This window comes from Leptonychotes weddellii, chromosome 2 (assembly GCF_054177405.1).
Source record: "Leptonychotes weddellii isolate Sample4059 chromosome 2, ASM5417740v2, whole genome shotgun sequence".
Lineage (NCBI taxonomy): Eukaryota > Metazoa > Chordata > Mammalia > Carnivora > Phocidae > Leptonychotes > Leptonychotes weddellii.
Window position 1 is genome coordinate 30,557,779 of NC_138370.1, and position 15,900 is coordinate 30,573,678.

Genomic DNA, 15,900 nt, shown 5'->3' on the forward strand with positions numbered 1-15,900 from the left:
TCCTGGGATCAAGCCCCACATTGGGCTCCCTGCTCCACGGGAAGCCTGCTTCTCCCTCTCCCACTCCCCCTGCTTGTGTTCCTGCTCTCGCTGTGTCTCTCTCTGTCAAATAAATAAACAAAATCTTTAAAAAATAAATAAATAAACAGTGTTGCTGGAGGGGAAGTCCGTGGGGCATGGGGTACCTGGGTGATGGGCACTAAGGAGGGCACTTGATGTGATGAGCCCAGCAGTTATATGCAACTGATGAATCCTAAATTCTACTCCTGAAACTAGTAATATTAGTATATGTTAACTAAAGTGAATTCAAATAAAAATTTTAAAATAAATAAATATGAATGTTCATAGAAACATTATTTTTAATAGCTAAATTGGAAACAACCATAATATCTCTCAATACGTAAAGTGTGAAAATATCTAAACCTTGTATGGGAATGTAGTTGTTTAGAAATTCAATTTTTTAAATAGATTTCATGTGATTAAGATTTTCTGTTATTTGTCCCCTCAATTTCGATAAGTTGCCCTTTTCAGGGAGGTTGTCCATTTCATCTAAATTACCAAATCTGTTGACATAAAGTTTTCATAATACTTCAAAATATCATTTTATCTTCTGTATGACTAATCATATCTCCCTTCATCCCTAATATTGATGGAAATTGTTTTTGTCCTAGGTCAGTCTTACTAGGGGTTATTAAAGTTATTAGTCCTTTTAAAGAACTAAATTCTGGGCTTTAATTTTTTTCTATTTTTTTTTCCTTTTTTCTCTCTCATTGATTTTACCCTTATCTGCATTTTTTCCTTCCTCTACATTTTAACCCTTTACAGAGTATTGCATTTTGTATTGGAAGGCAACTATTTTAATGGCAACCTTCCTTAATCCTCTTGTTGCTGAGTTTTAGTTAGGCCTTGGGGTAGGGAACAGAGGTGATAAAAGTCTCTCCTACCTCAGAGCTTGATCCTTCCTCCTAAGGATTAGCCTTTCTGGTCTCAGCTGAATGTCTGGGGTTTTAGCAAAGTCATTCTACTCTGCCCAGGCTGAAAATCCAACATCTCCCAACACTATTTGACAGTATTACCTCCATTTTACTCTCTGCTCTTCAGTAGAGTCTTAGCCAGCACACAGGCAGCCTAATATTTAGTCAAGGGTATAAGGACAGCTCCCCTCCCTGCAAAAAAAATCATACATCTGATGGCCTCTCTTCCCTGGTCCTGTGTTATGCCAGTTCCAGCTGCTTCAGCAGCTCTGAACTGTAAACCCTTCAACTTCTGTTTGGTTCCAACTCCCTATGCTAAGGTTAAGACTTTATCCTCAGTCAGAAGGGACAAGTTGAATGTGACTCACCTTCTGGGCTTTCTTTTCTCTCAAAGGAAAAAAAAATCCTGACCTGCCTATTGTCAAATGTCTCCAAACAGGTATCTCATGTATTTTGTTCTGCTTTCTACTTGCAGATGCTGACAAAGACAATGTTGTACTAGTTACTTTATTTTTAATTTCATTATCTCTCAGTTGCAATACAGCAATAGAATCTGACCCTTCACTTGAATTTACTTCTTTCCAATCTCTTCTCACAAAATAAATATCTCACAGACTAAAGTTAACTTTCTCATACACTTAAAAATTTCTTGACTCCTGGGTGCCTAGGTGGTTCAGTCTGTTAAGCGTCTGCATTTGGTTCAGGTCATGATCCCAAGTTCCTGGGATTGAGTCCCTCATCAGGCTCCCTGCTCAGCAGGGAGTCTGCTTCTCCCTCTACCCTTCCCCCCTGCTCATGATCTCTCTCTCTCTCTCAAATAAATAAATAAAAAATCTTTTTAAAAAAGTTCTTGACTCCTATCTGCATTTTGGGATACAATGCAAACTCCTATGTTTCACATGTGAACCTATTCAGATTCTGTACCCAATATATTTTTGCATCCTCACTTTCCTTTCTATAAGGCAGTTCTTTCTATAAGGTCTTTCCACAAAATAATTTCCACCACTTCCTCCACAGCTCAGGTCCTATGACATCTCAATTAAAATGAATCTGTATTTAGGGGCTTCTTATTCTTAGCTCCTTAACCCACTTTCTTTCTCTCTCAGACCCCTACTAATACTTCTGATGGTTTAAAAGACCTTTTTAGGATAGGACGTTCCTGAGTTCCAAATTTGAAAAGCAGTTGTTCTGTTCAATCTGCCTTCATAGTAATTGACACATTATATTTGGGCTTCTGACTGCTTGCCCAATAATTCTGTGGGGTAGAAAGCATTATTTTTCTTCCACCAATGGCACCTTGATGAAATAAAAAAATGTAAATCTACAGAGCATAAAGGAAAAGTTACCTTTATAAGTGAAGAATCTGGATACAATGTTCCTGATTTGTTGTATGCATACACCGGGAAATGAGGGTCTAAAAATGACCTAATTCAACCAAAGTAATGACACTTCATTGTAATAGTAACATTAGCAAAAATAGAATCCTGATATTAAATAATTTTTCAATTTTATAAGCTCAAATATCCAAAAATTAAATGGACTCATCTCTCCATTATCTCATTTGCCTTCTGATAGCATATTTTGTTTAAGAAAAAATACTAAGCAATATAATCTATAGCAGTAAGGACACCATAATGACATAGACTTATGTATACTAGAAACCAGGACTTCCAGATTTCCATGGCAAAATTTTCTTTTAGAGTCAACAATCAGTAAATCTCATGGTATAAATATTTACTAATTTGTTAATACTTGCTAACAAGTAGCCATGGATTGGTAAGAAACAAAAAGTATATGCTTTTTCCATTAGTTTTCATGAAATTATACCGTGGTGAGAACAACCCCCAAATTCTCAATGCCTCAAAACAACAATGAATGTTCTTCGCAAGTTTATTGCAGGTTCAGCTCCATTCTGGAACCCGGGAAAAGACATACCTCCTACCCTGTGGAACATGCCTTTCTTGTAGCAGAAGGAGAAAAGAAATTGTAGAAGCATACAGTAGTTCCTAAAGCCTTTGTTTAGAAGCAGAAGATTAGTGCTTTGCTCACATTTCTTAAGCTACATGAATCCTACAGACAAGCCTCATATAAATGGTACCGAAGCGTAATCTTACAGAGAAGATAGTGATTGTTATGGAACAATCTGACCCCAGGATTTATTGCCAGGAAACCGGGGTTTCTCAAGGATTCCAAACACCAAGGGGCAGTTCAAGGCCAGAATCAAAGAGGGACCAGAGCACTCACGGAGTATGCACATTCACCACTACTTCTCTTTCCAGACCTGCTTCATCTTCTCTCATTCCAGACAGCTCTTCCTTTTTCTCAATTCAAATTACAAAACTAGAGAGCTTCCCAGAAAAAACACAAAACAAAACACTGATATTTATCAGCTCAGAGTCCACATATATTCAAGGGCAACGCCAGATGACACAGGTTGCTTTAGGAGCAAGTACCTGGAACATGAATTCTGGCCCAAGGGCAGAGCCACGTTTTAGTAACTAAGCATGTCAATGGAGGTGGTGGAAATGGGAATCCAGAAGCATCTGCCAGGAGAAGGAAATTCAACAGATTGCTGACAAGCATAATTAAAAGGATAAAACTTTAGTTTGCAAGTTCATTCATCCTGGGTCTTCAAAAGTATACTTTTGAAGTATAAATAACAAAAAAGTCTGCCTTAATCAGTGAATTAATAGAAATACAAAATAACAAATTAGTCTACTTGCAGATGTTTTAACCCTTTACAGAGTATTGCATTTTGTATTGGAAGGCAACTAATTTAATGGCAACCTTCCTTAATCCTCTTGTTGCTGAGTTTTAGCAAAACTTAATAACAAAATAACAAAAAAGTCTGCCTTAATCAGTGAATTAATAGAAATACACATGACCACTCAATGTAAGGAAAATGAACACAAAAGGGTGGAAGGCAAACTTAAAAGAAGTTCCTAATGAAGTTGAATGAAGAAATTGGTTAAAGAAAATAATCATTATTTCAAGAAAATTTAAAAAAGCTAATAAGCTTTCAGAGCAGATCTTTTCAAGAAAAAAAAAAAGACACTTTGAAACTAAAATGATAACAGATGAAAATAAATAATTCAATAAATGTGTCTAAGAGAATTTGTTTGCTAAGAATAGAAATAGAGTCCTAGTCAATAAAGAGAACCTATTTTGCTAGTAAAAAACACAGCTAAAATAAAGATTTGAAAATAGTTGAAGGAAAAACTATACTATAGAGGGCAGATTCATAAGACCCAAGATGAAATCATGGATTTCCATAAAATTTTTAAAAATGTGTAGAGATTTAAAACTAAAATGAAAACTTCAGGGATTTATCATATGTCAGGGAGGATTAATGTAACACCACACATGCATACATGTGTACTCACATGTACACAAAACATACTGGAAAACTGATGTAAATGAATGATATCATGTTATAAAAATTAATAGCAAAGGAATAGGACTCACAAATTCTACACACTGTCAAGATGTTATTCAATTATGAGAACAAAAGGGACATTTGCAAATATGTACAAATCCAGAAAACATGTCATCTGCATATTCTAACTGAAGAAGAAAACGATGTGAAAGTATACTAAATAAACAATACCTGAGTCAGCATAATATTGCAAATAAAAAAACAGTGATAAAACTTGTAAAATGCAATACAGTTGTAAAATACTGAACGCCTCAGATTTATATCTTAAATATAAAATAAATTTTTAATACTACAGGAATATTATGATATAAGTTCAGAATATGAGAGACACAAGAGAAAAATCTGAAAACATAAAAATAATGATAAAATGATTACATGAAAATCTCATTTTTATAGCAATGAATCCCACAAACATGAGGGGGGAACCAATAGGCTGGGGAGCATATGTGCAACATCTAGAACAGATAAAGGGTTAACATCTACAATAAACAAAAATTCCCACAATCTGATCGTGGAGAAAAAATTTAAAAAGATAACCCATGGATTGAAAATAACTCAAAACAAATGATTGAAACTAAAAACCCAAAGAAAAAACAAAACATAGGGGAAGAAATTCAGTTAGAATAGTCAGTGAACATTTGAAAAGATTACTCTTAAACAATTAAAACATATTGAAAGCATTATTTAAAGCAGAATAAAGGGGCACCTGGGTGGATCAGTTGGGTAAGTGGCTGCCTTCCACTCAGGTCATGATCCCAGGGTCCTGGAATTGAGACAGCATTGGTTCCCTGCTCAGCGGGGAGCCTGCTTCTCCCTCTCCCTTTGCCACTCCCCCTGCTTGTGCTCTCTCCCTCTCTCTCTCTCTCAAATAAATAAATAAATAAATAAAATCTTTAAAAAAATAAAGCAGAATAAAGCGCTAGCACATATTAAAACACAATACAATACCATTTCTTATCTTCTTATTAACATGGTTAATTAATGAAAATAAATAAGTGAAGATACTAATTTTGTTGAGAATATAGAGAAAAGAAATGTTTTCAAATGATTGGTGTGAGTGAAAATTGGTATAAACCCTCAAGTAAAAATGGGTAGCATATAGCACTCCTGAGAATAGCATCATTTATAACCCATCAATTTCACTGGTGCCCAGGATATCCACAATACACCTTTTCTTGTTATAAATATGGGTGAATAAATAATAAATAAGATATACTTGATAGTTACATATGTATTTAAAATATATGAACTTATTTTGCACACATAAATATGAATGAATCTCAAAAAATAATATTATACAAAATGTTGCATGAAAAGCACAACCCCAAAACCAGAACCACATTCAATAACATGATAAATATCTACTGCTCACACTTCTGGGTCATGAGTGAGTAGCAGTAGTAGTTCTGCTAATGGTAGCCAGACTTGCTTAATGGTCTGGGATTCAACCATTCATTCAGCTGAATGTTAAATGATTCATTCATTCATCTGGATTCTGGATTCATTCATTCAGCTGAATGTTGGTTGATCTAGGGATGATTAGAGCACCTTGGCTGTGCTCCACCTATCTCCATCTTCCAGGAAGCTGGCCCAAGCATATACTCGTAGGGATGGCAGAGCAAAAAGATGGAGAGCAGGAAAGAAGGTGAGTTTTTTCAAACCTGTGTAAGTCACATAGTCATAGAATGGGCTACATGATTTGCAGGGCCTGTGATGAAATGAAAATACAAGGGTTATTATTTTTTTTAGAAGTACTAAGAATCTCACGGCAGCAACATACAGGGCATTTCTAACCATGGGACCCTGAAGGACCACGTACCCATGAAGTTGGCCTTGCATAAATAAACTCAGATCCAAGGGCTGGGGAGTGGGGAGGCTGGGGAAGATGTATATTTTCTACCTCTTGATGATAGGAACTCAAAGTTACATGGCAAAGAGTGAAGATACAGGGAGAAATAAAGAATTGGGGTCACTTTAGTAGTCCACCATATTAAGATAAATAAATTATATAGAGGAGTATTGTGCCATTTATGTCTATTTAAGGCAATACTGAAAATATGGTGATTCTTATTAATCTCTAGGCATACAGATGAATGAAGAAAAATTATGACAGAAGAGTATGTGTCAGTATCATAATTGTGATTAGCACTGGGGAGTGAAAGAACTGAATATGTGTGGGCATGGGAATAATAGATTTCACTATTACCTACAATGTACACATTTAGAAGAATATATTAAAAAAATGCTTACATGTGTGTCACTCATGGTGAGAACCTAATTGTTTATATGATTCTCAGAATTTTCCTTTTTTATTTTTAATCAAAATAAAAAATCAATATAAAAAATCTGAGACTAATACAAATTATGCACTTTGGGTGATAATGATGTGTCAATGTAGGATCATTAATTATAACAAATGTATCATTTTTGTGGGGCATGTTGATAACAGGAGAGGCTCTACCTGTGTGGGGGCACGGGGCATACAGAAACTCTCTGTACCTTCCACTCAATTTTGCTGTGAACCTAAAACTGCTCTGAAAAAATAAATATTAAATAGGAAACAAGAAAATGAAAAAAGCTGATAATTGTTTGGAGAAGTTATTTAGGGAAATCTAAATTGACACAAAGATGCAATATAATATTTTAGCACATCTCACATACTTTTGAAAATCTAAACTGATTTCAGAAACTGGCCATTTCTCTCAAAATCCTAATACAAAATGTGAGTAATAAAGAAGGTTGTTGTGAAAATTAAATCAGTTACTACATGCAAATTGCTTAGAAATATGCCTGACAAGGTGTGCCTTGGTGGCTCAGTTGGTTAAGCGACCAACTCTTGATTTAGGCTCAGGTCTTGATCTCAGGGTCATGAGATCAAGCCCCACTTTGGGCTCCAAGCTAGGCATGGAGTCTGCTTAAGATTCTCTCTCTCCTTTTCCCTCTGTCCCTTCCTGCTCACACCCCACTCATGTGCACACTCTTTCTCTCTAAACGAAAGAAAGAAAAAGAAAGAAAGAAATATGTCTGGCAATTGGTATGTGCTCTATAAATGTCAGTTACTTTTGTTGTTATTGTTATTATTATTACTATTATTACTGTTATTCATAGTTCCTGATTCAGAAACCCATTTCTTGATAACAAGCCTACAAAACAAAATCTCTATTACATAAGATAGACATACAAGGATGTTTATTGCAGGACTCTATAGTGATAATTCCTGCAACTAACCTCATTATCTATCAATATTACATACTACGGAATGTTATCTATTAAAAATGAATTAAAAATATATACATAGAGCAAGAAAATGAACACCATTATTATTTTTTTTTTTAAAGATTTTATTTATTTGACAGAGAGAGATAGCGAAAGCAGGAACACAAGCAGGGGGAGTGGGAGAGGGAGAAGCAGGCTTCTTGCCGAGCAGGGAGCCCAATGTGGGACTCAATCCCAGGACCCCAGGATCATGACCTGAGCCAAAGGCAGACGCTTAACGACGGAGCCACCCAGGTGCCCGAACACCATTATTAAATAAGACCTACTAGTGGCAAAACTGTATTTCTATTTGTGTAAAAACGAACTTTATTGATCAGTTTCTATATGTTTTATCTAAGGGAAAGATGAAATTTAGAATAGAAAATGGTGGAAATATACACACAAGATTATTATTGGTTTCCTCAAAGAGCAAAAGTAAAAAACAAAATTTAAAAGATTAAATTATTATACCAAGATGAGAAAAAAAATGGTCTAATATCAAGTAAAACGCTTAGTCACATAAATATGTAAAATGACATGAAGACAAACAAAATTAAACATGTACAAATAAAATTACTCCTTTACATTGATGTTTTTATGGTTATATTTCAAGGAGTTACATAGAATAATTTTAATTTATCTAATATATGTTAATACTTATATCATTAAATTAGAATTAGGCTCCAATATTAGATTTAAATCTCAAGATGAAGACTTGAAATTCTAATCTGTCATAAATCACAAAGATATAACATGTTAAATAAATACAACAGTCAAGCTCTTGTTTAGGCTTAACATAGGGTAGTAATTGTAAAAATTGAAGAAATGAAAGAAGTGTATGAAAAGAAAAATGACCACTTACTGTTTTTTAAGATGGAAAGTATATGTTTCCCTGTCAATTTTGATGGCATATGTGACCTACAGCAAAGTATTCAGAGAAAAAGTAATTAGTAGAAATCTAAAGTTCTTAATTCAAAAGCTATAATTTCTTAAATATAAGTACTCATTCATGTAAACAGATGGTATCACACATGTCTCAAAATTATATATACATGCATGTTGCTATGTTTCTTCAATCTTGGAATATATGACAGAATTAATCATAATTCAATGTAAATAAAATCAAGGAGTCTAAATCTATTTCTAAACTAATAGCATCAGTCATTAGAATTTACTATCATAATGAAATTTTAATTTAAAATGGTTACATTTAGAAATGTTGAGTAATCTTTGAAGAAACTTGAATTTAATTATCTTTTTTCTACTTTCCAATTTCTAGCCCAAATAAATTGAAAATTAAAGAATATAGCACAGGTAGTGGGGAGCTAAGATAACAGAGTAGTAGGAGGACCCTAGGCTTGCCTCATCCCTGAACACAGATGGATAACTATCAAATCATTCTGAATACTCAAGAAATCAATCTAAGGAATGCACTAGAGAGATGAAGCCACATTGTGGAAGGTAGAAGGTGTGAAGACATGGTTTAGGGGAGAAACAGACTGCAGATACTGCAGAGGGGAGGGAGCCCTAGTCACAGGGAGAGCCAAGACAGAGAGAGGAGCACACAGGGGGTAGCATTTCCCCAAAGCCATTGACTGGGAAAATGAGAGGGGCTGGTTTTCAGGAGGTTTTACAACCAGTGGGGCTCAAAGACTGGCGTTTTAGAGTTAATGGGAGGTGTGGAGCCCGGAGGGTGCTGCAGTGCTCCTGTGGAGAAGGAGGGCAGATAGCCCAGGGACAGACAGCGTGATCTGAGGTTCCCCAGAATGCACTAGGAGAGACCATTCCCCCTTCTTGGGGTGCATCTGGGAGAGGCAGCATTGCCTCTCTGGGGACAAAAGAGCCAATGGGCACCATTACCCTCCCCTGCCCCTCAGCATTGGTGCAGAGGCACCTGCTGAGGGTGCCTATCCTGGACTCTGGCCCTTTGCTGCACTTTATTCCAAATTCTGTGCCCCTGTGCTTTGGTGTGACTGCCCTTCTGGAATGAACCTGCATCAGTCCCAGAACAGTGAGACCCTACCCCAGAGGAACAGCGTGAGTCCACACCAGCCCAGGTCCCTAAAGTTTGGAGTTTTAAAACTCAGCTGACCTGCCTGGGATAGAGCCCAAGGTGCACAGTGCTGTCAGTCAGGCAGGAGGCCAATGCAGACAGGGTGAAGGCAGCAATCTGAGGCATGCCTGGGACACATGAGGGGAGATTGTTTGCTCTTCAGGGAGGACTTCCTTGGGAGCAGCATGTGCGAACTCCCCTCTCTGGGGACGAGGGAGCTGGCCGGCACCATTTCTCTCTCCTGCCCCTCAGCATAAACTAACTTCATAAGCAGGACACCACCAACACTGACTGCCTAAGCTGTTACACCAAGTTCCACAACCCTGTGCTCTGCAAGTATGGCTTTTCTCAGGCAAGTGTACCTGAGAACCAGAGCAGCGGGCCCTTCCCCAAGAAGACCAGCACAAACCCCTGCACACACCATGTCTACTGACCATAGTGTTCTGCAAAACTTCAGCTCTCAGGTCTTTTTTGAAAAGCAAGCAAGAGCACACCTAGTTAAAACGCCACACTCTGGCCAAGGTCCAAATACCCCCTCAGGCAAGGAGAAACTGCAGAAGACTGACATGAGGGAAAGAGCAACCAAACCACAACAGCAGAGTGCACAAAGCACACACCAGAGACACTTCCTGAAGCACCAGGCCCTGGACCATATCTTTTTCATAAAGCCATCACTCTTGGGAGCCAAAACCTAACAGGCTTTGCTAACACACAGAAGACAGAGCCTAGAGAAAATGCCAAGATGAAGGAATTCATCCCCAAAGAAAAAAAAACAAGAAAAGGTCACAGCCAGGGATCTAATCAAAGCATATATAAGTAATATACCTGATCCAGCATTTAAAGCAACAGTCATAAGAATACTAGCTGGGCTTGAGAAAAACATAGAAGACACCAGGGAGTCTCTTACCACAGAAATAAAAGACCTAAAAACTAGTCAGGCCAAAATGAAAAATGCAATAACCGAGATTTGAAACTGACTGGATGTAATAACCACTAGGATGGAAGAATCAGAGGAATGATTAAGTGATACAGAAGATAAAATTATGGTCCCTCTTCTTTTCAGCTTAGCACAGGTCCCCTTTTCAGATTAAAGGAAGTATCCCTAACTGTAAGAACACTCTTCTCCCTGTCCTCTTTAGGAATTGCCTCAGCTACAGAGGGTCACCTCACACCAAGTCACAACTTTCTGAGACAGCCCATGTTTAATGAGAACCCCCTTCATCCCAACTCCAGATATTGATGGGCCATGCTAGCTTCACACATTGTTGAGACTCAGAGTCTCCATCTCCCCCTTCCCACTTCCTCCCCTTCCCTTCCACAGGGGTTCATCACAAGAGCATACCCTAATAAATTGCCTTCACAGGAATCTTCTCAAAGAACCCAATCTGTGACATCATCATAAAACATACACGTTCGTCACTGCATAGCACATGGTCAATGTGAGTAAATTTTCCACTTTGCAAAGAATGTGAATTTTGTCATTGGGTACAGTTTTCTGCATAAGTCATTTTAAACCTCATGTTCAGTCTTCTGTAACTTTACAGCTATTAATAAAGGTGTGTTGACATTTCCCCAATTTATTGTGATATTATTTCTTTCTGCTTTTATCTGTAGTTTTTGGCCTTACATATTTTAGAGCTCTGTTTCTGAGTACAAACAGATTTAGTATGGTGATATCTTCAGGATAAATTGATCACATTATCATTAAGGTACCTTTCATCTCTTGAAGTGCTTCTTTAACTTTATCTGATATTGCTATAGTTGTACCAGCTTACTTTTGATGTTTCACTTTTTTATTTTTTAGCATTTGATCCGTTCTGTTGTAATAAGTAGGTTTTCTAAAAAGTTTCATTATCATTTAAAATTTAAAGCTGCTTTCTGAAGGACAAAAGCAAGTTGCAATTTTCAGAGATTTACTAGTATAAAGATGCCCCTCAAATCATTTATTTCATAATGGGTATTGTTAACAGTAATTGTACAGATGCAAACTAAGTGGAAAACAAATTGATTTAAGTACTACTTCTTTAGTATCCCTCTTCTTTCTATTGTTTGAGAATAAATCAGTATAATTTCCCTTCTATATTATGGATATTAGGTAGTTAATGACATCACCGTATACCCAAGTTACTCAAAGCAGAAACATGGTCTATGTAATAGCTATTCTATGTCTTACCTTTTAAACCCTACTTTTTAAATATTTCTTTTCTTAATTTTTTTTATATTTTAAATTACTGAATAAAATGGAAATAATAGGCACCCCTGTGTTATTCTGATCCTAAAATGGAATGCTATAATGTGTAAAACATTAAGTATGATATTAGGTTATACATGGCTTTGGTTGGTGCTGCCCTTGTTCCCTGGATCCATTTAAACACATTGAGGCCGTTTTCTTCTGAAGGAAAGTATTATGTGCATATTTGGTGAATATGTGTGTATGAATGTATGAGTAATTTTCTAAAATGTTCTTTCGGTCACATTCATTGATATTTTAAAATATGTTAGTGTGATAGGTTAATACATTTTTCTACTATTAAAATATTCTTCAACAGAGGAGAAAATCTACTTGGTCATAATGTTCTACAATTATTTGCTACTTTCACTTTTTAAATATTTAGTTAAGTGAAAGGACCTATAATTTCCCTTTCTCATACTTCATTTGTTCCCTGTCAAAGGTACATTAATATTTTTAAAAAATTACTGAATGATCAGAAGGATTACTTGACTTATGTTCTATTCTGTGTTCCAGTCTCTGAAAAGGACACATCATCCTTCCTTGAATTTTTTAAAAAAATTTTCCTAAAATTTAAAACCAGGTCACCTGGGTGGCTTAGTCAGTTAAGTGTCCGAATCTTAATTTTGGCTCAGGTCATGAGCTCTGGGTCCTGGGATCGAGCTCCACATCAGGGTCTATGCTGGGTGTGGAGCCTGTTTAAGATTTTCTCTCCTTCTCTCTCTGCCCCTCCCCTAGGCTTGCTGTCTCTCTCCTTCTCCCTCTCTCCCTCTCTCTTTTAAAAAGAAATAAAAAATAAATAAATAATAAAAACAAAACCATTTGGCTAAAAGGATTTTCTGGCAATTTAATTACTAATTCAAATAATTATAAGTGATTCTCATGATTATAAGTGTAATCTATAAGCAGATATTGTATTTCTTCCTGAGTCAAAAGAAATGTATTTAGGTAAATATATCAAGATTACAGACTTATACCAAACCTACAAATAATCACAAAAATTAAAAATATGACTGTGCATATATCTAAAAATTAACTAAGTTCAAATTTACTATCTTTAGAAACTGAGGTGGACATTCTCTTTCTTACCAATTCTCTGTGCTACCTATAAGTTTCAGAAGAAGACAGAGAAAAGAGAGCAAAAATTTTATTTGAAGAAATAATAACTGAAAACATCCCTAATCTGGGGAAGGAAACAGACATCCAGATCCAGCAGGCACAGAGAACTTCCATTAAAGTCAACAAAAGCAGCTCAACACCAAGATATATTGTAATTAAATTTGCAAAATATAGTGATAAAGAAAATGTATTAAAAGCAACAAGACAAAAGAAGTCCTTCACTTACAAGGGAAGGCTCATAAGGCTAACTGGAGATTTCTTAACAGAAACTTAGTAAGCGAGAAGAGAATGGCATGATATATTCAGAGTGCCAAATGGGAACAATCTACAGCCAAGAATACTCTATCCAGCAAAGATATCATTCAGAATAGAAGGAGAAATAAGAGTATCCCAGAATTTGTGATCACTAAACCAGCCCGGCAAGAAATATTAAAAGGGACTCTTTCAGTGCAGAAGAGAGACCAAAAGTGACAAAGACAAGAAAGGATCAGAGAAATCACCAGAAACAACTCAAAATAAATAATGAAATGGCAATAAATACATATCTATTAATAATTACTTTGAATGTAAACAGACTAAATGCTGCAATCAAAAGACATAGGTATCAGAATGGATAATAAAATAAGATGATCTATATGGTACCTTCAAGAGACTCATTTTTAGACCTAAAGACACCTGCAGAAGAAAAGTAAGGGAATGGAGAAATATTTATCTCCCAAATGGATGTCAAAAGAAAGCCAGAGTAGCAGTACTTATATCAAATAAACTAGACTTTACAACAAAGACTGTAACAAGAGACAAAGAAGGGCACCATATCATCATAAAAGATACATTCTGACAGGAGATATAACAATTGTAAATATTTATGTACTCAACATGGAAACACCAAAATATATAAAACAATAACAAACATAAAAGAACTAATAATAATGCAATAATAGTAGAACACTTTAACACCATCAATGGACAGATCAACTAAACAGAAAATCAACAAGGAAACGATGGCTTTGAAAGACACACTGGACAAGATGAACTGAACAGATAAATTCAGAACATTCCATCCTAAAACAGCAGAATACACATTCTTTTCAAGTGCACCTGGAACATTCTCCAGAATAGATCACATATTAGGTCACAAATCAGGTCGCAACAAATACAAAAAACTGAAATCATATCATGCACCTTTTCTAAAGACAAGACTATGAAAGTAGAAGTCAATCACCAGAAAAATTCTGGAAACACCACAAATACATGGAGGTTAAAGAACATGCTACTAAGCAGTGAATGGAAATCAAAGAAACAATTTAAAAAACACATGGCTGAGTAATATTCATATATATATATAACATCTTCTTTATCCATTCATCTGTTGATGGACATCTGGGCTCTTTCCATAGTTTGGCTATTGTGGACATTACTGCTATAAACATTGGGGTGTAGGTGCCCCTTTAGATCACTTTTGATCATATTTGTACTACTAGTACAAACTACTAGTGCAATTGCTGGGTCATAGGGTAGTTCTATTTTTAACTTTTAGAGGAACCTCTATACTATTTTCCAGGGTGGCTGTACCAGTTTGCCTACCCACCAGCAGTGTAAGAGGGTTCCCCTTTCTCCACATCTCCACCACCATTTGTTGTTTCCTGACTTGTTAACTTTAGCCATTCTGACTGGTGTGAGGTGATATCTCATTGCAGTTTTGATTTGTATTTGCAGCCATTAAAAAAAAAAATGAAATCTTGCCATTTGCAATGATGTGGAACTGGAGGTTATTATGCTAAGTGAAATAAGTTAATCAGAGAAAGACAATTATCATATGATTTCACTTATATGTGGAATTTAAGAAACAAAACAGAGGAGCATAGAGGAAGGGAGGGAAAAATAAAACAAGACCTAATGAGAGAGGGAGACAAACCATAAGAGACTCTTAATCATAAGAAACAAACTGAGGGTTGTTGGAGGGCAGGGTTTGGGGGCTAGGGTAACAGGGTGATGGGTATTAAGGAGGGCATATAATGTAATGAGCACTGGGTGTTATATAAAACTGATGAATCACTGCATGATGACTCTGACACTAATAATACACTATATGTTAATTAATTGAATTAAAAAAAAGATGTGGTGTATATATACAATGGAATATTACTCGGCCATCAAAAAGAATGGAATCTTACCATTTGCAACCATGTGGATGAAACTAGAGGGTATTATGCTAAGTGAAATAAGACAGTTAGAAAAAGACAAATACCATACGATTTTACTCATATGTGGAATTTAAGAAACAAAACAATGAACATAAGGGAAGGGAAGGAAAAATAAAATAAGCTGAAAATAGGGAGGCAAACCATAAGAGACTCTTAGCTTTAGGAAACAAACTGAGGGTTGCTGGAGGGGAGGAGGGTGGGGGGGATGGGGTAACTGGGTGACAGACATTAAGGATGGCATGTAATATAATGAGCACTGGGTGTTATATGCAACTGATGAATCACTAAATTGAACTGAAGCTAATAATATACTATGTGTTAACTAAATTAAATTTAAATTAAAAAAAAAAAAACACATGGAAACAAATGAAAATAAAAACACAATAGTCCAAAACCTTTAGGATACAGCAAAACCAGTCCTAAGAGGGAAGTATAAAGCAATACAGGTCTACCAAGGAAGCAAGAAAAATCTCAAATAAACAACCTATCCTTACATCTAAAGGAGCTTAGAAAAAGAACAACAGTTGAAACCTAAAGGCAGCACAAGGAAGAAAATAGTAAAGATTAGAGCAAAAATAAATGAGACAGAAACTAAAAAAAAAAAAAGACTAGATCAATGAAACCAGGAG

General features: G+C 36.0%; 1 long non-coding RNA gene across 1 annotated transcript in view; it reads right to left on the reverse strand.

Annotated features, from left to right (window-relative positions):
* The window catches only part of LOC145720301 (uncharacterized), a 25,286-nt gene extending 16,701 nt beyond the window's left edge, over positions 1-8,585 (reverse strand). Inside the window, exon 1 of the long non-coding RNA XR_014143218.1 lies at positions 8,528-8,585. This is a non-coding gene — a long non-coding RNA (uncharacterized LOC145720301). The remainder of the gene's footprint in view (positions 1-8,527) is intronic.
* Positions 8,586-15,900: the final 7,315 nt, after the last annotated feature.